This window comes from Nicotiana tabacum, chromosome 23 (genome assembly GCF_000715075.1).
Source record: "Nicotiana tabacum cultivar K326 chromosome 23, ASM71507v2, whole genome shotgun sequence".
In the NCBI taxonomy this organism is placed as follows: Eukaryota; Viridiplantae; Streptophyta; class Magnoliopsida; order Solanales; family Solanaceae; genus Nicotiana; species Nicotiana tabacum.
Window position 1 is genome coordinate 95,486,355 of NC_134102.1, and position 24,516 is coordinate 95,510,870.

General features: G+C 37.6%; 1 long non-coding RNA gene across 1 annotated transcript; it reads right to left on the minus strand.

Moving 5' to 3' along the window:
- Positions 1–4,950: 4,950 nt before the first annotated feature.
- Positions 4,951–6,803, minus strand: LOC142177600 (uncharacterized). Its single transcript, XR_012706147.1, has 3 exons — positions 6,627–6,803; positions 5,929–5,983; positions 4,951–5,250 (listed from the first exon to the last, which is right to left on the minus strand). It is a non-coding gene; the product is annotated as an uncharacterized LOC142177600 (long non-coding RNA).
- Between the last annotated feature and the right edge of the window lie 17,713 nt (positions 6,804–24,516).

Below are 24,516 nucleotides of genomic sequence, written 5' to 3' on the forward strand. Positions count from 1 at the left end.
AGTGACCCGTCAAGTTTCACTATTCCTATAGGATTGGGCTGAACACCTTAGCAGTATCATTATGGGATCGGTCCATTTGCCTTGATAGTATTATGAGATGCATCTATGGTTCGTGCCAGTCGACCCTCGAAAGTGCACACTATTATGGGATCTGGCTGAACGCCTCAACTGGGTTCGGACCATATGCCACGGACGAAATTTGTGCCCTTACTATCGGGCCGCTCGCCTCGGCAGAATCGTGTGAAATATTTCATAAGGAATCAACGTACTTATGATTTTTCCTGACTCGAGATTTAACCGTTGATTTGATGTTGACCTTTACGTATTCTATTTGAGGAAGTTTTCTGTATTTGAGGACCTTGTGTTTACTGTTCAGTTGAGGATCGTATTATGTACCGCTATCTGTTTTCACTTTTTACTTGTCATGCTTCATACATGTCTACTTTTTACTGTACATGATTTATTGAACCACTAGTAATTGTCAATCTCGACCCCTCGTTACTACTTCTTCGAATTTAGGCTAGATACTTACTGGGTATGCGTTGATTTAGATACTCATGCTACACTTTTGCACTAATTGTGTAGGATATGACATGCCATTTAGTGGCCGTCTTGGCGCATAGACGTCCGCAACACACAAAGTCTCCATCATATTTATTTACTTTATCCTGTCTATCTTATATACTAGACGGATATTGTGTTATTGTTGTACTCCCTTGTAGATGTTAATGTACTTGTGACACCGGGTTTTGGGGATTTAGATTTTGCTTGTCATTGTATTCTGTTATGATTTTGGGATTATATTTTTCGGCCACATTAAAATATTTAAGATAATGACATCTATAGTTTGATGAAAATGAACAACCTTTCAATCCTTATTTCTTTAATCATTTCGTAATGCATTTTGGACTAACTATTAATGTGTTGATATATTTGATGGCTTGCCTAACGATGATATTGGGCGCCATCACGGCCTATATTGGGATTTGGGTTTCTCAACATATGAGTTAACAACTTCATTTAGAATCTCCAATGAATATCAACAGAGATACCTATGTAAGCAAGCAGGCTAGTCCTAACTTAAGCTAATGGCATAATTACTTTCCCTTTAAAGGTTAACAATCACATATTCTTACTAGGCTCATTAAGAGTTAAGGCAGTCATACAGGTGCAGTGTAGTACTCAAGAAAGGCAGGTAAACATTAGAAGTCCCCCTTAAATTCCTTTAGTGATAATATTTAACTTATATCTTAAATTCTATGTGATTAATCCATTTAGAATAGACAAGATCCAGCTTTCTATAGTTCTAAGAGATGTGAGAGCACAAGCATAATCATGAAGGACAACAAAGAAGTCTGTTTAAACAAGAATGAGTGCAGAATCCTTAAGAGAATACATTCAGACACCTACAGAAGAAGTTTTAAAGGACTGCAAGTCTAGAGAGCATAGTAAAGGATAGAATCAAATTAACAGGTTCGTTACAGAAGCTTCAAAATATAATGCACATATACAACAAATGCAACTTTTAACCAAGTTCTAAAGGACAACCTAGGGCATATATTAAACTAGGTTGACAGCAGCTGATAGAATACAAGCAAGATTAACTACAGAAACTTATTTAACACTTAGTTCAGCTATATCAAGACATACATACACAATTAAACTCACAAGCATGGATATACATATGTGGAGGCTAAGAGGAGACCTTCACAATGTTATTCCACGAGATACAGAATCACATAACATATTTGAAGTGAGAAATCAACCCAAACAACTAAACAAATGTATTTTAACTACTGTACTTATCCTTAAGTGTCCATAATTACCATAGTCTTAGGTTTACCTAACAAATGACTCAAGTACATAATCTAGATCAACAGGTAACACTAAGACAAAATTAGTAGCCCAGTCATGAAGGCCATAGCAAAATATCATGGAAAGTCTGAAATCAGAACACGTGTAAAGAATCATTAAGGTTATTTAATTAACTACAGAAGTCCAACATTGCTTGAATTGTTCAACTTATTGCAGCATTATTAAGTTTACAAGATAATAAATTAGCATAAATTTAACTTCAAACTATTATAGAGACAGTTGGTTCATCCATATAGTGTCATAATGATCAAGTATAAACTAATAATAATACATCATAAAAATAAAAAATTGGCAGAGGATAACATGCCAATTATGTTTTAACATAAGAAATTAAAGAGAGAGTGAATGTCGATATGTATTGACCTTCATTTGGGAAGCAAAGAAAACACGATTATTGTTTTGCCTTTTGGGAACCCAAAGCTTAAACTCATATCAGTAAATAAACTCGAAACTCGGAAAGAGAGGAAGAGAAATCAGAAATCAAATGGTAGTGGAGAGTGACGACTACCAAATGACGCAACAAGGATGAGTGAAAATTGAAGGGACTGGGGGAAAAACATTGAGGATTTTACCTGAGAGGAGAAAGGTCGACCGTTGAAGGCAAAGACCCATCGAAAAAAGATTCAATGTCCAGAGGTCATTGTATTTGACCTATGGACCTCGAATAATCATGACGAAACTTTGAGAAACATTCATGCTTGATCCGATTTGATAGAGCACAAGAGAAATTAGAAGACTTGAAGTTTCATTATTTAGCTAAGGTTCGGATTTGGGGCTTTTTGAATTTGAATGATGAAATGGGAAAAAAACCAATAGGATTCACGGATTCAGGAGGCAAAGAGGTTGATTTCATGGTTGATTTGTGTCCTTTCACGAATTTCTGCAAGGATTTGGGTTGGTCAGGTTTGATAGATTGAGAGAAAATAGTGGAAAGGGGGAAAGCGGTCGGCTGGTCAATGAGGGAATGAGTTAGGGTGTTAGGGTAACCTGGCTGGTCTCTAATGTTAATGTTGAGGGAAGAAATATAGGTCGTTTAGTCATTTTAAATAAATTAATTTTAAAAGGGAGGGTGAACATTGGTCGTCAACAGTTGCCCCTCCTTGACAGGAGACGATAAAAGAGTTTTCGGACAAAGAAATCAAACCAACACCAATTGTTTCCCGACTTTAGGCTTGTATTGCAGCATGACATATGTTTTTGGGAAAGATTATGACTTGTAGGATTAAAGAAAGAGTTAATGAAGGTTTCAGGGAAACTTTAGGAAAATTGGGGCCAAATTCTGGCTTTGAATCACCAATATACTTGGATTTTAATGAGGATCAGGCCTCATGTAATTCTAGAATGATGATTTGGAAAATGGGATGCTTGCAGGAATTGCCCCTGTATCGTATTATGATGACACTTCAAGACAAGAAGATTGTGATACTAGAATGGCTCTGAATTATAGCTTGGTTATGGGACTTGAAAACTTTGATGATTTAGAGTTCGATTGATCGTATTTGAGTTTGGGTTTTGATCCTTGGCCCTCTTATGAGTTTGTTGTCCCTCATAGCATTGTAACTTGGTTTACTGCTTAGAATAAGTTCCACGTTGCGAGTCTTGATCCCGTAAAAACAAAATACACACACATCCAAATATCGTAATGCAGATATGTTAAGATATGATGTAAATAATGTAGGAATTATGACGTCTGGATGCCGACTAGCCGTTATTTGGGATCGGGACGAGATATTTGAATACGAAGTCTCCGAGCTTTAGAGCATTATTTGGGATGCTGGGGATAGGCCTTTGAATTGACTTGATTGTTAGTCGGGTTGTGTACTGTTTCATAGCGGTCGGAGCATTGAGTTTCCACACGATAGGAGTATCTCTACGCGGTGGGAGTAGTTGACTTGAAATGTGAAATATCTCTGCACGATGGGAGTAGTTAGCTTGAAAATGTAACAATGGATGTATGCTGCATGAATAAATGTCATATTCAAGATAAAAAGACAAATAAATAAACCCAAGAGATACTCTTGCTTGTGAAACTAAATTGTAGTCGTCGGGCAAAACGTATGGCGTAATTGGATGGTCCATCTTTCGATTGGCTAAGTCGGTGGTGAAATTTGCAACTATCTACTTGGAATCTCTGGTATGGAGGAGTGACAGTGCGATATGTGCAAAATTCTCCAATTGGCGAAGTGAAAAATTTGCTATTTAAAGTGTTCCGATTGGCAAAGCCAGCAGTCAATTTTTACTGGGCACTCTAATTGGTTGAGCATACAATTTGCTATATACACGGCTCCTATTGGAAGGGTCGGCGACTCGCTATATACAAGGCGCTCTGCTTGCTTGAGCAGATGGTTTGATATATACTATATGCTTTGACCGTATCGGAGGATTGCTAATTTGGTGCAAAATTTTCCATGGCTTCTTCTTGATGAGGGAATAATTTCTTCAAAACCAACAGCCCCAGTGCGAATTCCCAAGGTTTCACCTTCTTTTTGAATGCACTTTCCATCCTATTTTGATATAGCTCACCATGGCATACTGTGTCCATTCTCGTTTTGTCAATGAGAAGAAGTTGCTCCTGCCAGACCCATGTACATTCCGCTTCATCTAACTTGGCTTATTGAATGACCCTCAAGGATGGTATCTCGACCTTTGAGGGTATCATAACTTTGGTGCCATATACCAACATGTACAGCGTTGCTCCGGTAGATGTTCTCATGGTGGACGGGTAACCCAATAAAGCGTATGATAGCTTTTCGTACCATTGCCTGTGATTATCCACTATCTTTTGTAAGATCCTTTTGATATTTTTGTTGGCTACTTAAACTGCTCCATTCATTTGCGGTCTGTAGGCTGTGGAGTTACGATGAACGATTCTGAACTTCTCGCAAATATGCCTCATGAGATCGCTGTTGAGATGTGATGCAGTGTCAGTGATGACTGACTCTAGTTGTTAAGACCCAAAATGATGGTCCATGTCAGTGATGAGTCTTACCTGTCGAACACCCCTAAGTATACGTCTAAGATATAAATATGAAATAGGGGTAGGTCATGCATAACATCTGTCAATAAACTGCTGAATCATGTGAATAACATACATGAGGAAACATGCCCAAAGGACATATATACATATACATATACATGTGAAATACGGTAGGGTGAGCTGGCAAGGACACATACTACCCAACTATACATGACTGTCTACAGACCTCAAATAGAGGGTATAATGTATAAAGGACGGGACTGGGCCCCATCATACCCATTTATGCATACAGAAATATCATACCAAAAGCCAATAGCAGCACCAGATCAAATGGAGCACACCGACTCTCGCTGAGCAAGGATCCTAAGAAGGGGGACCGTCAGCCTGTCTACCTGCATCTGCGAGCAAGAAACGCAGGCCCCAGGCAATAGGGGCATCAGTACGAATAATGTACTAAGTATGTAAGGTATAAAAACAGTATACAAAAGACATGAAAGAAACATGGAGTATAGGATTCAACCTATAAGTTTGAATAGCTCTATGAATCATGAAGCATTTATAATGTCATGCATATGCGTATAAATGTCATATCATGCATAGGTATATGCGTAAATAACATCATCAAGCCTCTTAGGGCATCGCATCATATCATTTCGGCCTCAATGGGAGAAATGATCAATGTAAACCAATTGATCTAGTGGTGGTGTGTATATAACGTCGTAACCTTTCTCCATACTCGATGTACATAAAATATATGCGTATATAATGCCATCTGGTCATGGGTCAATGTACATATATAAATAAATGCAATACATAAAGAAGTAAGTCAATAAGAGCTCACGGGATGTCATAAGATCAATATACCTTCAGTTAATATCACGAAATAATCTTTATCAACTTACATATTTTCTGAGACCCATGAACAGACGATATAATAATAGGACATATGGGAAATCAACAACATAGGCAACCCTAGTACTTCTAATAATAGAGTCATTTGTGAAAGTTGCGTGTTTGCTCATTTGGTTGTATCATATGGATGATGCCAAAAGGAAATAAGGATAGCCTTAACATACCTCAAGTCGTCAATGCAGCTCAATAACAAGCTTTATGACAACTAGCGCGCCAACCCTATAACAAAGAAATACATGTATGACTTAGATGGTGCTAGTATATTACGTATCTCAAACAATAACCGGATTTTAAAATAAAATGGTCAACATTTCCTTTACTTTCTCTTAAATCCTACAATCAGCAACCAAAACAACAACGGGCACTTCAATTAATTCCTTTATGAACTCAATCCATCAATATACATGAGTATACACCAAAACAATCTGATCCACGCTTGTATACAATATTCACACTCTTCCTTAATTCATATTCACGTAACAGAGCCACAGCTACAGCCACATAACCACAATGTCAAGTAGCTGGATATATACAATGAAACTCCTTCAATAACACATCAATCCACTCCCACAAAAAAGAAAATTTTAATTGTGACTTTCAACCTATACTTCAAAAGTTCTTCATCAATAACCAAACTATGATCTAAATGACCTCAAATACATGGAAAAGTGTAGGATATCACCGTGAACAATAAGAACAACAATACATATACATATTTATAACTATATTTCCAGCCCTTAAATGCAACCAAAACCTCCTCAAATACACTACAAGTACTTTTATTTCTACATCAAGAAGAACTTAAAATGAAATTTCACCAAGTTGAAGATGAATTGATCTAGAAAGATTTCTGAATTCTTACCTTAATTACTTGAAGAAAAGGAATAGGATGAATTGGAGAGAAGCCTTCCCAACACCTTTACAACCAAAACCCTCAAACCAAGACTAAAATTCCAGGATAGTTGGCTTAAAGAGGGTTGTCCGTATGGTGCAATTGTAAAGAGCTTTTCATTGTGATGGTGCTTTTATGAATTGTATAACGTGCAGTAGCTCTTAAATAACCTCCTTTACTTTGAACATTTGATATATATCAATTTGTAATGACTAAGGGGACGGTGGAAGAGGCAACATTTGTCTTTACATGGCAATAGATCTTTTACAAAGCACCTCAACGTTTCACCACTAATTATAGGACCTATATTATGCCAATCATGTTTATTATGCATATTTACATCATAGTATATGTTATTTTAACATCATAACAAATTCTCATTGACTTTCTAAATTACTCGGCTTCTAATCTCATCCAACAAGTACTTAGAACTTGTTAAACATGGCATAAATACTTATAATCTCAAGGATAATCTTGCTCTTTAAGCTTATGTCGAGTACTTATGACACAACTCGACATGCAAAGATACAAAATGTAACATCCTTCCCTCCTTAGAAACATTCGTTGTGATGTCTCTATCTGATCCAACTCTGGAATTGGAAACAAGTGAGGATACCTAGACTTCTTTCTTCTCTAGCTTCCCAAGTCATCCTCCACATTATAGTTTCTCCAAAGTATTTTAACTGAAGTTACCTCCTTAGTTCTCAATCTCCAAACTTGTCTATCTAGTATAGCAATAGGAGCTTCCTCAAATGATAGTTTCTCTCTAAGCTGAACATCATTAACTGGAACGACTCTAGAAGGATCTTCGATACACTTACGGAGCATAGACACATGAAACACTCGATGTACAGACTCGAAAGACTGGATGTACAAACTCCAAGTTAGAAGGAAAGTCTAACTCGTATGCTACATGGCCTACTCTATGTATGATCTTATATTGTCCAATGTGCCAAGGTCTAAGCTTTCCTTTCTTACCAAATCTCATAACTCCGTTCATCAGTGATACTTTAGGAATACCTAGTCGTCTACCTGAAACTCCAAGGCTCGTCATCGATTATCTGCATAAGACTTTTGATGACTTTGAGCTTCTTATAGCCTTTCCTGTATAAGCTTAATCTTCTCAACTGTCTGTTTTACCAACTCTGGTCCTACTAACTTAGTTTACCTAACATCAAACCATCTGATAGATGACCTATACTTCCATCCGCAAAGAGCTTCGTATGGAGCCATCTGAATGTTGGAATGATAGATATTATTATACACAAACTCAATAAGAGGTAGATGATCATCCCAGTTACCCCTGAAGTCTATCACACAGGACCGTAACACATCCTCAAGTGTCTGAATAGTACACTCAACCTAGCCGTCTGTCTAGGGATTAAATGTTGTGCTAAGACTTATTTGAGTTCCCAATCCTTCCTGTAAGGACCTCCAAAATTAGTTGTAAACTAATAAACTCTATCTAAGATAATAGATATAGGGACACCATGAAGTTGTACTATCTCGTTAATGTAAAGCCTTGCATAATCCTCTACTGAATATGTAGTCCTGACAGGAAGAAAAAGAGTTGATTTTGTAAGTCTATCAACAATCGCCCAAATAGAATCGAACTTACACTGGGTACGAGGTAACCCTATGATGAAATTCTATAGCCTGCAACAACCCACCAGGTTTCTGATGCTCAATCTTAACCTGGTGAAAACTACACTGAGCAACAAACTATACTATATCCTTTTTCATTTCATCCCACCAATATATTTCCCTAATATAATGATACATCTCTGTTGCTCCTGGATGAACAAAATAACGAGAATAATGAGTTTCTCCCATAACCTGCATGTGCTGCCCTACAACATTAGGGACATATAATCGTTTTCGATATTTGCGGATCCCATCTCCTGTAATCTCAAATATTTTCTTCTCCTTCCGAGGGTATGCATCTCTATAATGAGCTAACACAAGATCATCATACTGGAGTTCTTTCACTTCAGTTACTAAATAGGATGTTATCGTGTCCTGAATAGTAACTACGATATCACCCGAATCCACTAATCAAACTCCAAGACAAGCTAGTTGATGAATCTCATGGGCTATCTCACTCTTCTCTGGCTGTAAATATGATAGGCTACCCATAGATCTATGGCTAAGGGCGTCGGCTACTACATTCGCCTTCCCTATATGGTTTAGAATATCAACGTCATAGTCTTTCAGTAGATCCGACCATCTCCTCTGACATAAATTCAATTAATTTTTCTTGAAGATATACTGAAGGCTCTTTTGATCCGTAGAAATATCAACATGAATACCATACAAATAGTGCCTCCATAACTTTAGTTCATGAATCATCGCAGTTAACTCTAAATCGTGGGTTGGGTAATTCTTTTTGTTCTTTCTTAGTTGCTTAGAAGCATAAGAGATAACCTTACCATGTTGCATCAATACACAACCCAATCCAATGCCCGAATCGTCACACTATATAGTATATCCATCGGTTAAGGAGTGTCATAACTGGTGCTGAAGTCAATCTGTCCTTCAATTCCTGGAAACTCGGCTCACAAATATCAGTACACTAAAACATAGTTGCCTTGTGAGTCAACTTTGTCAATGGTGCTGAAAGAGAAGAAAAGCCCTCTACAAATCTCCTATAATAACCTGCCAAACGCAGGAACCTACGAGCCTCCGTCGGTGTCATGGGTTTAGGCCAAGTCTTCACTGCCTCGTTCTTTGGTGTATCAACCCGGATACCCTCACCTGAAATAATATGCCAAAGGAAAGATACATAATTCAACCATAATTCACATTTAGAGAATTTTGAGTACAACTTCCTTTTTGTAGATATCTGAGTACAGTACGCAAATGATCTGCATGTTCAACCTTTTAACGGGAATAAGCCAATATATCATCGATAAATACAGTCACAAACAGATTTAGAAAGGTTCTAAACCCATGGTTAATCAAGTCCATGAATACTGCTGGGGCATTTGTCAAACCGAATGACATAATACGAAACTCAAAGTGCCCATATCTGGTCCTAAATATTGTCTTCGGAATATCTTTCTCTTTAACCCTTACTTGATGGTACCTAGATCTCAAGTCCTTCTTTGAGAAACACTTGGCACCCTGCAATTGATCAAAATAAATCATCAATCCTCAGGAGCAGGTACTTATTCTTGATCATCGCCTTATTCAACTGCATGTAATCAATAAACATTCGCAAGGAACCATCTTTCTTCCTCACAAATAACACAGGTGCTCCCTACGGTGATGTACTAGGTCTGATATAGCCTTTTTCAAGCAAATCCCTCAGTTGTTCTTTCAACTCTCTCATCTCTGTAGGTTCCATTCTATAAGGATAAATAAATATCGACTGAGTATCTCGTATTATGTCAATAGAAAACTCAATCTCCCACTCTGGCAGAAGGGCTGAAGCTCATTGGGTAGCTCATTAACCACGGGGTACACTAAAGGGTCGGTGACTCTACTTTCACAGTATGTACCCAATCTAAGTGATACAAATAACCCTTTATGATCATCTTCCTTGGCTCGAGATAGGAAATAAACCTAACTCCCGTCGATGTCGTATTACCTTTCCACTCCAAAACTGGCTCCCCTAGAAATTGGAATCGGACCATCTTTGATCCACAATCAAAGTTAGCATAACAAGAAGCCAACCAATCCATATCCATTATAATATCAAATTTTACCATATCTAACTCAATCAAGTCTGCTATTGTAGAATGACAACGAACTACTATTATACAATCTCTATATAGCCGTCAAGATATCACTGGATCCCCAACAGGTGTAGACACCTCAAAAGGTTTGATCAACTCATATTATATCCCAAACATACTAGCAACCAACAGAGTGACTTAAGATAAGGTGGAACCTCGATCAATCAATGTATATACATCATATGAGGAAACTAATAATATACATGTAACAACATTAGGCGACGACTACTGATCATGTGGACCTGCTACCGCATAAATGTAGTTCTGAGGACCGCTCAAGCTAGATGCTCCACCTCTTCCTCTACCACGACCGATTAGTGCCCGTGAACCTTGCCTAGGGGGGCGTACTAATGATGAAGAACTAGCTACAAATCCCGATGGCTGAACTATATCTACACCAGTTCTCGTTGGACAATCTCTTATAACGTGTCTTGGATAACCACAAATATAACAAACACCCAACCCCACATGGAAACGCACAGCATGCTGGTTACCACACTGAGCACATCCTGGTAAGGGCGGCCTCATCTGACTCGACTTACCCCTATCCTGAGAACTAGAGGCTTTGGAACTCTGATTGGACCCTGAATATGTGGAACGATCAAATATCCTACTGACAAACTGAGGGGGTGCACTAACTGATGGCTGGGCTGGATGTCTCGGGTACTGTTGTCTCTGGCCACCTTGAAAATCACCATATGGGCTTATAAATCTCTCTCTCTCTCTTACTCAGGCCCTTATCCTGCTCACAATCAGTCCTCTGCTTCTACTTATGCTCCTCTACATCCTGAGCATATGCCTAAATACGAGAAATATCCATGCCTAGCTAAAGTGATACCGACATACAGTCCTTAAGCAAGTGCGACTCAGACCCCATCAAGAACAGGTGAAGCCGATCCTTCATCTTAGCTAAAATAGTGGGAGCATATCTAGGCAAAGAAACAAACTAAAGGTTGTACTCCAGAACACCCGTATTACCCTGCCGAAGGGTCAGAAACCTATCAAATATGGCCCTTCTAAGCTCTTGTGGCAAATAATGACGAAGCAAAGCCTCTGTAAACTCCGACCATACTTCTGGATGGGAATCCTCACCTCTGGAAAATGCCAAGACTCGTACCAATTAACTGTAACATCTCAAAGTCTATAGAAAGCTAGCTCAACTGAATCAGTCTCAGTGGCCTTCATTACCCTCAAAGTTCTCTGCATCCTATCGATAAATACCTGAGGGTCCGCGTTTGGATCAACTCCAGTAAATACCGAAGGGTCCAAATTAATGAAATCACGAACCCTCGCACTGATGGACCTATCGGTATAACCGAAACCTACCTCCTGGCATCGTTTATGTGTGTCTACTAATCAAGTCAATAGATGAATAGAATCTCTCATCTCCTGACCCGGTACATCTGGCTGAGGAGCTGGGTATACAGGGGCGGGCACTGGAGCTGGTGCCCCTCGGATCTCCTCTAGAGAAGGTGGGGTATGTAAAGTCTGAGATGGAATCTTACTCAGAGACTCTCCCCGAGCCCTGGTAACTCATGGCGCTCGACTAGTAGTCTTATCACTCACGGACTTGCCCTTCTGGGTGGCTGTATCCATCTTATCATTGCTAACATAACATATCATTAGGAAAATGAATCATTATATCGCATGATCTAAGACAAGAAGGGAGGATAACATCATATATGTCTTATTGCACTTATATTAAAATATGCCATATCTTGTAATCATCAACATTGTATCGATCATTTATTAATGTATAACCCTCCTGCTTTCCTATGATCACATAGGATATTTATAATCCAGTAATCCCATAGAGTAAAATTCGGTCGGGACCCATAGTGCTGGACCTTGAGTACATAACCCCTTACCTTTGAGGTAATTTGATCCCTTACCTGATCTTCGGTGATACAAACTAGTTAGAACAGAGTTATTCATAAATAGGTGACCTAACGCACCTCAAATTGTTAGGTGGAGACTCTTATATTTTAGTATCCTTTAAAAGAGTTATCACATGTCGCAACATTCTTTCGTGAGAAAACGGGGCGCGATAGCATGATGACTCTACTTGTATATCTGAATATCTTTGTGAATCATTTAACATTTGCTCTGAATAGGTTTGTAAAGTCAAGATGTTATGATGGGATGCCCTCAGAGGCTTGATGATGTTATGTACGCATATACCAATGCATGATATGATATTTATACTATTACACCCCATATTTTCGTACGTAAGAGTACGTCATAAACAATTAATGTAAGCTCAAAAATGAGATCAATTTTAAATGTATATAAAGTAAGTTAATCATGTCACATTGGAGGTTAAAAATCTTTAAGATCATGAATAACAAGTACCAAGAGGGTTGGAAAGCTTAGAATCTAAATGAAAAATAATTTTCGTCGAAAGTCGATAAGTTTGGAATGTTATAACATGGACTTTGGGGTGAGACAAGGGTTATTTGCATTATATGGAGGTTATGCTATTAGGTATTTTATTCGTATGATAGTCGTTTAATATATTTTGAAGTCAAGCGAGTTGTGGAACAAAAGATGGCAAAGGTCAACACACGTTACATTCATAAATGTGCTGAAAGTATGGTCAAATGTAACTGTGCTTTTCTCCAAATATACTCGGAATTACGAGGTCATCTACCTAAATATTTTAAGTCTATGTGTGTAGTTTATAACTCATTTAACCGTTCATCGATACGATATCAGAGTAAAGAGATATTTCTGTTTTCGCGGGACTGCACAAGCAGCTCCCATGGGACCCACAAAATTGGTGTAAATATACAGCTTGTATTTAAGGCAAATTTAAGTCGTTTTAACTCTTTTTCTTGTCCAAAACAGTTTTTAAACCCTCCTAAATTCTCTCTAAGGGTTCCTCCATGATTCTAGGGTGAAAATCAAACATAAAAACATGAATCCAATGCTAGAAATCCCATGGTGCTTGCTAGATCGTAGTTCTTCATCTTGTGGTTGTTTTGGAGGGTTCTTCAAAGGTAAGTAACCTCTAATTTCGTATTGTTCTTGTTGATTAAGGTAATAATCCATTCCTTCTTCATTTAATTAGTCCCTCCTTCATATATATTAGATTTTCAAGGCGAACTACAAGTGTTTACACACCAACTTGAATACCAAAAGTTGATTCAAGAAGAGAATACAAAACCTATAGTGTTGTGGTGTCATTGAGGATAATTGTGGGTTGTGATTGGATTAAATTTCATGTTTTTTCTACTGTTTAAGGCGATTATAACATCCTACTACATGTGCTTAAAGTTGTTTATTTGAGCAAAATACTATAAGAGGAGACTTGAAATAGTTTGAGATGTTATTGTTTTAATGGACTATTTTGGAAAGGTTGTTTCCATGAACTATAGATGGTTGGAAATCCTTTAAAAATATTTGTTATTATACTATATATATTACTATTTTCAATAATGAATTATAATGGGGTTTAAGGCTGTTTAAGTGATACAATCCGAGCTTGCCGCTCGTCGTGATATGTTGATAACTTGTTAATGAAATATTTTGTACCATATTATTGATTTTGTTCTTATTGTATTGCTCTGTTAGTTGTTGTTGGTATATGGTATTAGAGGAGGCCCTTGTTACAAGGTAGATGCTGCCCAAATTTATATAAGCGAGCTACTAGTTTAACTTGCGGGCTTAACCTTTACTCGGCACCGATTTTGAATCTCCTTATGCTATGGTAGATTGAGTTGAGTTGTTTGAATAATTTGTTGGAAGATATTAAGGACTCAAAAGAGTTAAGGTATGTTAAGGCTATCCCATCTTCCATTTTGGCATGATCTATATGATACAACGAAATGAGCAAACACGCAACTTTCACAAATAGCTCTATTCTTAGAGGTATTAGGGGTGCCTATGTTATAGATCCCCCATGTGTCCTATTATTATATCGTCTATTCCTGGGTCTCAAAAAATACATAAGTTGATAAGGTTTATTTCATGATATAAACTGAAGGCATATTGATCTTATGACATTCATAGTGATCTTGTTGCCTTACTTCATTATGCATTACATTCATTTATACATGTATATTGATCCATGAACATATGACATTATATACGCATATATTATATGTATATAGGGTATGGGGAAAGGTTATAGCGTAATATACGCACCACCTCCTGATCAGCGAGTATACGTTGATGATTTCGCCCACAAAGGCTGAGATGATATGATGGAATACCCTCAGAGGCTTTATGATGTTATGTCCGCATATACCTGTGCATGATATAACATTTATATGCATATTCATGACATTATAAATGTTTCATGATTCACAAAGCTATTCATACTTACAGGTTGAGCTTTTTACTCCATGTTTCTTTCATATCTTTTATATACTTCTTTTACACCTTACATACTCGGCACTTTATTCGTACTGATGTCCCTTTTGCCTGGGGACATTGCATTTCATGCCTGCAGGTCTCGATAGATAGGTTGCTAGTCCTCCTAGTAGGCTATCAGCTTAGCGGAATGTGTTGGTAGACTCCACTTGCTCCGCAGTTGCCTATTTGGACAGTATGACTTGGACATGTATTGATTGGTATGATGGGGCCCTGTCTCGACCTTTATCACGTTTATGTACTCTCAGAGGCTTGTAGACATATGTCATGTATATGGATACTTGTATGGGCTTGTCGGCCTATGTTTTGAGTGTATAAATGATCATGTTGATTTATAGGCCCGTACGTCACATGTATAAATTTCTATATCATGTTGGGTCGTCCTATGTCTAGTATTCCCTCATGTTTTATTCTAGTTATCTCATGACGGCCCTTGTGGCCCATTTGCCCATGATTGTGTGATAATAAAGATACGTTAAATTGTTACTCGGTTGAGTAAGGCACTGGGTACCTATCGCGGCCCTCCGATTTGGGTCGTGACAAAAGTGGTATCACATCAGTTCTGTCCTAGGGAGTCTACAAGTCATGTCTAGTAGAGTCTTGTTGATGGATATGTTGTGCACCACACTTATAAGCAGGAGGCTATAGAGGATTTAGGACTATCACTTTTTCTTCTTACTCTAGATCGTGTGGTAGAGCTCAGTTTTATGAATTCAAACTCCTAAATTCCACTTTATTTGTAATACAACGATACCTACATCTATGAAGATAGCTGGTAAGAGATTGGATATAGATGTAGAAAAGTTGAATTAAAAAAACTAAATTTTGCATCATGCTTATGATGAGTAAATGTAAGGTCTTCAATAGATTATATGTGTACTAACGTGTGTAAGCTTTTTGATAAGGATCCTTAAGGCATGAATAGCTATCCACCCATATGGTTTAAAAAGAAACAAGAGAATCAGAAGGTAGATACAAGTAAAAGAAGCAAGGTGAAGAAGGATACAAAGTACCTAGTTAGTGAAGATTATTAGTTTTTACAATTCAGGGAGAGAAATATAAGCATTACGAGTTACTTTCAATAGTAACAGATATATATACAATTGGCCACACCCATCTCAGTTATGCCCTATGAGAGCTAACATATATAGTTGAAGAGAAGAATAGGATATCAGGATCCAACTCGAGTTAGAGTAATGTAAAATAGTGGATGGATTGTTATCATTAGCTAACATTTTTGAAGAATAGTGCAAACTTAGTAATAGATCACCTTGTGAGACACCCAGATGGTGCACTCTAGAATAGTAGAGTAAGATATGAATACTCTAATGTTCACAAAAATTATGAGATAGGAAGTGAAATCATAGAAGGGATAAATATTTAGCTTAGTATGTCTCCCGCCCCTAGTAAAAAAAATAGAGAATGCTAGGCGCCCCGAAGAGCCAGTGAGATGAAGCAATGGGAGCTAAAAGTGAAAGAACATTTTGTTAAAGTTTTCATAATAAAGTGATAGACAGAAGTATAAGTCGGAGAATAAGAAGAGAGTAGATGAAGCATTATGGGTGAAACGGTAAATCATAATATCACAGAATAATAGAGTCTATAGTCAAGTGAAGGAAAAGACAAGAGGTAACAGACCTTGATACAATAAAACTGTATAAGCCATAAAGCCATACCCTCATTTCGAGAAATGAGTTGGTGACTTGAACGTGACTACCAGACGGCTAAGTTAGACGCTCAGAGTAATAGAAATCAGTATGAGCTAGTGAACAAGATAAAGTGAAAATGAATTAGGGATCGATTTAATAATAGTCGGTATCGTGAGAATTTCAAAGATAGAAATCCGGAAATAATAGAATGGACAACAAAAGAATAATCTTTTAAGGTCATTCAAGAAGACGCTTCCCTAAAGTAAGCACTATGAGTAGAGTTAAGCTTAAGGGACTAAGTGTGCCAGTTACACTAGGTGTCACCTTCGTACGTAAGAAATTATGTGACCCCTGGTACATAAGGGTTACCGCAAGGCGAGTAAGAGTCCGCGAAGGTGTGAAAAGACGCCAAAGATGAAGAGGTAAAACATTTATAGGTAAATCTTCATAACATTAAATGTTAGTACTCCCCTAAAGAGGGAAGGAGGTGTGATATGGTCTTATGTCGGAATTATGTGGTTCAGGTAACTATGGAATAGTAAAGGAAGAATTTCGTAGAAAGGCGAAAGGAATGACATTGAATTTATTCATATCCTACAGATATGACACAACTCCAGAACATTATGCAAGAACGACGCCGGGGAGATGCAGTAAAGGTTCCAACACTAGATGTTATTTGATAAATAAGTGCAAATGAACACTTGATACATTGGGAGTCAGTGCGAGGGGTAAGTTAAGACAAAAGACAAAACCCAAGAGAGATTACACAGCATATAGATATGATAATGGACCAACGAGTAGTTAGTAGTTGATTCAGGAAAAGTCTAGTTATGGCTAGACAAGTGGATACAAATAAATAAACAGATCATGCAAGAAAAACATAGGGAACCCCAACATTGTGAATTCAGTCTCGTAGATATGACATCGTAATACTTGAGAAATATTCATATAGGGGTTGGGGTAGTTTAAGGTACCATATAAGTTTTATGGAAATAAAAAAGAGTGCCACTGGGAAGACAGTCAAAAATTTCAGTTTATAAGGAACCTTACGAGCACAAGGGCGCAGAGGTAAGTAACTAGGGATACTTATAGGCGAGCAAGAAATTAAAATATTCCGTCAAGTATATGATGTAATAAGCTTGCAGCTTTACAAGGGTCATAGGGTCTCCCCTAATTACTACAATGAAAGACTAGCTGAGGAAATAAGGAATGTGACTTCAACCTAAGCATAGTAACTTGAAGAAAAAGTGGTCTTGTAACAATAATTTCACTACAATATTGTACACACTCTATAAGAAAGTGGCACCTATAAAGGCTAATGAACAGAAAACAAACCAAAGGTGATATTTGAGATCAGATGAGTTATAGGAAATTCCAGTATTTGTGGACAATAAGATAAGCCAAGTATTCATGAAACAAGTGGCAGAACGACCAGAAAAAGTAATTGCTTACATTTAAAGACAGTTGAGAAGGCATGAAAGGAAATTTATGGTGCTAGAAAGTTAAAGGAAGGTTATGAGTAGTATAAATACATATGTGTAGGTCGCAAGATAATGTATCGTAGAGCGATACATTATAGGGTCTTAGTAAACCATGTATTAAAATCAATAGCTTGGATCAAAACAGTTCGCCTGGAAAGACTTCTTGTAGAGCTCTAATGATAATCCTTGAATTGATCAATCATATAGAAATCATGTTTATAGGTATTGCACCGCTAAACATAATCTGAGTCCAAATCTATCAGTCCATAACCGCTTACTTAGCAATTTAAGAATGTTGTTAGCATAAACCTAGTGAGGAGGCCAATTTGAGCCCTTAACTGCTAACGATGTGCAATCCTACTTGTTTTGTTTGTGCATCTAGTTTTATCCTTTTGAGCATCATAAGTAAACTCTAGAACTACCAAAGTAGTAGGTCCAAAGCATCTTGGAGCATAGGCCTAGGACGTGTAAGCACACAAAGGATGTGATTTAGAATTGAACTAGAACGCATAGGTAAACAACTTTAAGATAGTAATCGGGTAGCAGGAGATGATATTCTGTGTCCGCTAAATAATATGAGCAACACTTTCCTTTAAGGGAGTTGCGAAGTATTATTTATGTTGCACGGGGTGATCCTTTAGGTTTAAAAACTTAGAACCTCCGCCACAGTTATTGTTTGCGTACTTTGTTTAACTTAGATTAAAATATGCCATATCTTGTAATCTTCAAGATTGTATCAATCGTTTATTAATGTATAACCCACCTTCTTTCCTATGATCACATATGATAATTATAATCCAGTAATCACATAGAGTAAAATTTGGCTGGGACCCACAGTGTTGAACCTCGAAGAGTGCATAACCCCTTGCCTTTGAGTTAATTTTAGCCCTTGCCTGATTTTCGGTGACACGAACTAGTTAGAACAGAGTTATTCATCAATAGGTTCCCTAACGCACCTTAAATAGATAGGTGGCGACTCGCATGTCGAAGCCTTCGTTCGCAAGAAAACAGGGCACGACAGCATGACGACTCTACTAGGGATATACTTAGGCTCTTCCCATAATGAATTTTTTCTTGTATGGATTATTTGACTACTTTAATGTACATCCCCTCCCTATTTTCCTTATTTGATTAAAATTGCTATATCGTGTATCTCCGTCCCTATCTCCCCTATTTTCTTCATTTAATAACATTCTCGAATGTTTCGTAAACTTTTCTAACTTCTCACCTTTGTCTTTTTCCTTTCCCTTCTTTCTCTTGTTTATCTTTATCGCATTATTTTCTATCCTTACATGCTTCATCATGCAAAATATCTCGCAACATGTTATTATTTTTGCATAAAGCATGCTTTTAACATCATACTCTATTGGTGCCTATTATCAATATAGCAGTGCTTGATGAGTGTACGCGATGTCCTAAAATACCCTTTTAAGCCGGAAAGGCTTATTAGCTGGAGACTAGTCTATCAACGGTGCAGTCAACGGTCTCATGCCTTTCTGTAATGACCTGGGCGGTCGTTTTGAGTATTACAGCCTTGTTCCCCGGTTAATTACTCAATTTATGATTTACAGTTGTTGTATGACTTTTCGGGGTAATGGGTTCGGGTCTGATGAGGCTTTGAAATAAATTGAGACAGTTAGTCTCCAAGATAAAAACTTAAGTTAGAACAATTGACCGGATATTGACTTATGTTTAAACGACCCCAAAATAGAGTTCTGATAATTCCAATAGCTCCGTATTGTAATTTAAACTATTTGGAAGTGTAAGTTTGGAAGTTTTACTGGGGAGTTGACTAAAATAGAAATGTAAGTTTGAAAGTTTGACCGGGGAGTTGACTTTTTGATATCGGGGTCGGAATCCGATTCTGGAAATTTGAATAGGTCTGTTATGTCATTTATTACTTGTGTGAAAATTCTGAGGTCAATCGGACTTGATTTGATAGGTTTCGACATCGAATGTAGAAGTTGAAAATTCTTAGTTTCTTGTAGCTTGAATTGGGGTATGATTCGGTCACGACCCAAAATCCTAACCTATCATGATGGCGCCTATCTCGATACTAGACAAGCCGACAATATCAATAAACCACAATTTCTTAATGTTTGAAAAACATAATAATTTGAGTTTAATAAAAGGCCTCACAATTTTCGATACAAACACTCCCAAAACCTGGTGTCACTTAATACATGAGCATCTAATATTAATACAAGTCTGGAAATACGGTATATAATAGTCTAAGACCAAATACAGTAAACAAGGAGATAGGGAAGAAGAGACAAGGTTTACGAAAGCGCTATAATCCCAGTCTCAGCAATCACACTCAATGGGTACCCGCGCTCACTAAGGGTGTACAGATTCCGGAGGGGCTCCTACAGCCCAAGCACTATAATCCATACGGACAACTCACATGCTATAGCATCAATATCTGGATCCGTACGGACAACTCATGTGATGCACGAATAACTCACGTGCTATAGTATAATATCTGGATCCGCACGTGCCCTTAACTGCTAACGATGTGCAATCCTACTTGTTTTGTTTGTGCGTCTAGTTTTATCCTTTTGAGCATCATAAGTAAACTCTAGAACTACCAAAGTAGTAGGTCCAAAGCATCTTGGACCATAGGCCTAGGACGTGTAAGCACACAAAGGATGTGATTTAGAATTGAACTAGAACGCGTAGGTAAACAACTTTAAGATAGTAATCGGGTAGCAGGAGATGATATTCTGTGTCCGCTAAATAATATGAGCAACACTTTCCTTTAAGGGAGTTGCGAAGTATTATTTATGTTGCACGGGGTGATCCTTTAGGTTTAAAAACTTAGAACCTCCGCCACAGTTATTGTTTGCGTACTTTGTTTAACTTAGATTAAAATATGCCATATCTTGTAATCTTCAAGATTGTATCAATCGTTTATTAATGTATAACCCGCCTTCTTTCCTATGATCACATATGATAATTATAATCCAGTAATCACATAGAGTAAAATTTGGCTGGGACCCACAGTGTTGAACCTCGAAGAGTGCATAACCCCTTGCCATTGAGGTAATTTTAGCCCTTGCCTGATCTTCGGTGACAAGAACTAGTTAGAACAGAGTTATTCGTCAATAGGTTCCCTAACGCACCTTAAATAGATAGGTGACGACTCGCATGTCGAAGCCTTCGTTCGCAAGAAAACGGGGCACGACAGCATGACGACTCTACTAGGGATATACTTAGGCTCTTCCCATAATGAATTTTTTCTTGTATGGATTATTTGACTTCTTTAATGTACATCCCCTCCCTATTTCCCTTATTTGATTAAAATTGCTATATCGTGTATCTCCGTCCCTATCTCCCCTATTTTCTTCATTTAATAACATTCTCGAATGTTTCGTAAACTTCTCTAACTTCTTACCTTTGTCTTTTTCCTTTCCCTTCTTTCTCTTGTTTATCTTTATCGCATTATTTTCTATCCTTACATGCTTTCATCATGCAAAATATCTCGCAACATGTTATTATTTTCGCATAAAGCATGCTTTTAACATCATACTCTATTGGTGCTTATTATCAATATAGCAGTGCTTGATGAGTGTACGCAATGTCCTAAAATACCCTTTTAAGCCGGAAAGGCTTATTAGCTGGAGACTAGTCTATCAACGGTGCAGTCAACGGTCTCGTGCCTTTCTGTAATGACCTGGGCGGTCGTTTTGAGTATTACAGCCTTGTTCCCCGGTTAATTGCTCAATTTATGATTTACAGTTGTTGTATGACTTTTCGGGGTAATGGGTTCGGGTCTGATGAGGTTTTGAAATAAATTGAGACAGTTAGTCTCCAAGATAAAAACTTAAGTTGGAACAATTGACCGGATATTGACTTATGTTTAAACGACCCCAAAATAGAGTTCTGATAATTCCAATAGCTCCGTATTGTAATTTAAACTATATGAAAGTGTAAGTTTGGAAGTTTTACTGGGGAGTTGACTAAAATAGAAATGTAAGTTTGAAAGTTTGACCGGGGAGTTGACTTTTTGATATCGGGGTCGGAATCCGATTCTGGAAATTTGAATAGGTCTGTTATGTCGTTTATTACTTGTGTGAAAATTCTGAGGTCAATCGGACTTGATTTGATAGGTTTCGACATCGAATGTAGAAGTTGAAAATTCTTAGTTTCTTTTAGCTTGAATTGGGGTATGATTCGGTCACGACCCAAAATCCTAACCTATCATGATGGCGCCTATCACGATACTAGACAAGCCGACAATATCAATAAACCACAATTTCTTAATGTTTGAAAAACATAATAATTTGAGTTTAATAAAAGGCCTCACAATTTTCGATACAAACACTCCCAAAACCTGGTGTCACTTAATACATGAGCATCTAATATTAATACAAGTCTGGAAATACGGTCTATAATAGTCTAAGACCAAATACAGTAAACAAGGAGATAGGGAAGAAGAGACAAGGTTTACGAAAGCGCTATAATCCCAGTCTCAGCAATCACACTCAATGGGTACCCGCGCTCACTAAGGGTGTATATATTCCGGAGGGGCTCCTACAGCCCAAGCACTATAATCCATACGGACAACTCACATGCTATAGCATCAATATCTGGATCCGTACGGACAACTCATGTGATGCACGAATAACTCACGTGCTATAGTATAATATCTGGATCTGCACGTGCCCTTAACTGCTAACGATGTGCAATCCTACTTGTTTTGTTTGTGCGTCTAGTTTTATCCTTTTGAGCATCATAAGTAAACTCTAGAACTACCAAAGTAGTAGGTCCAAAGCATCTTGGACCATAGGCCTAGGACGTGTAAGCACACAAAGGATGTGATTTAGAATTGAACTAGAACGCGTAGGTAAACAACTTTAAGATAGTAATCGGGTAGTAGGAGATGATATTCTGTGTCCGCTAAATAATATGAGCAACACTTTCCTTTAAGGGAGTTGCGAAGAATTATTTACGTTGCACGGGGTGATCCTTTAGGTTTAAAAACTTAGAACCTCCGCCACAGTTATTGTTTGCGTACTTTGTTTAACTTAGATTAAAATATGCCATATCTTGTAATCTTCAAGATTGTATCAATCGTTTATTAATTTTTACCCGCCTTCTTTCCTATGATCACATATGATAATTATAATCCAGTAATCACATAGAGTAAAATTTGGATGGGACCCACAGTGTTGAACCTCGAAGAGTGCATAACCCCTTGCCTTCGAGGTAATTTTAGCCCTTGCCTGATCTTCGGTGACACGAACTAGTTAGAACAGAGTTATTCGTCAATAGGTTCCCTAAAGCACCTTAAATAGATAGGTGGCGACTCGCATGTCGAAGCCTTCGTTCGTAAGAAAACGGGGCACGACAGCATGACGACTCTACTAGGGATATACTTAGGCTCTTCCCATAATGAATTTTTTCTTGTATGGATTATTTGACTTCTTTAATGTACATCCCCTCCCTATTTCCCTTATTTGATTAAAATTGCTATATCGTGTATCTCCGTCCCTATCTCCCCTATTTTCTTCATTTAATAACATTCTCGAATGTTTCGTAAACTTCTCTAACTTCTCACCTTTGTCTTTTTCCTTTTCCTTCTTTCTCTTGTTTATCTTTATCGCATTATTTTCTATCCTTACATGCTTTCATCATGCAAAATATCTCGCAACATGTTATTATTTTCGCATAAAGCATGCTTTTAACATCATACTCTATTGGTGCCTATTATCAATATAGCAGTGCTTGATGAGTGTACGCGATGTCCTAAAATACCCTTTTAAGCCGGAAAGGCTTATTAGCGGGAGACTAGTCTATCAACGGTGCAGTCAACGGTCTCGTGCCTTTCTGTAATGACCTGGGCGATCGTTTTGAGTATTACAGCCTTGTTCCCCGGTTAATTGCTAAATTTATGATTTACAGTTGTTGAATGACTTTCCGGGGTAATGGGTTCGGGTCTGATGAGGTTTTGAAATAAATTGAGACAGTTAGTCTCCAAGATAAAAACTTAAGTTGGAACAATTGACCGAATATTGACTTATGTTTAAACGACCCCAAAATAGAGTTCTGATAATTCCAATAGCTCCGTATTGTAATTTAAACTATTTGGAAGTGTAAGTTTGGAAGTTTTACTGGGGAGTTGACTAAAATAGAAATGTATGTTTGAAAGTTTGATCGGGGAGTTGACTTTTTGATATCGGGGTCGGAATCCGATTCTGGAAATTTGAATAGGTCTGTTATGTCGTTTATTACTTGTGTGAAAATTCTGAGGTCAATCGGACTTGATTTGATAGGTTTCGACATCGAATGTAGAAGTTGAAAATTCTTAGTTTCTTTTAGCTTGAATTGGGGTATGATTCGGTCACGACCCAAAATCCTAACCTATCATGATGGCGCCTATCTCGATACTAGACAAGCCGACAATATCAATAAACCACAATTTCTTAATGTTTGAAAAACATAATAATTTGAGTTTAATAAAAGGCCTCACAATTTTCGATACAAACACTCCCAAAACCTGGTGTCACTTAATACATGAGCATCTAATATTAATACAAGTCTAGAAATACGGTCTATAATAGTCTAAGACCAAATACAGTAAACAAGGAGATAGGGAAGAAGAGACAAGGTCTACGAA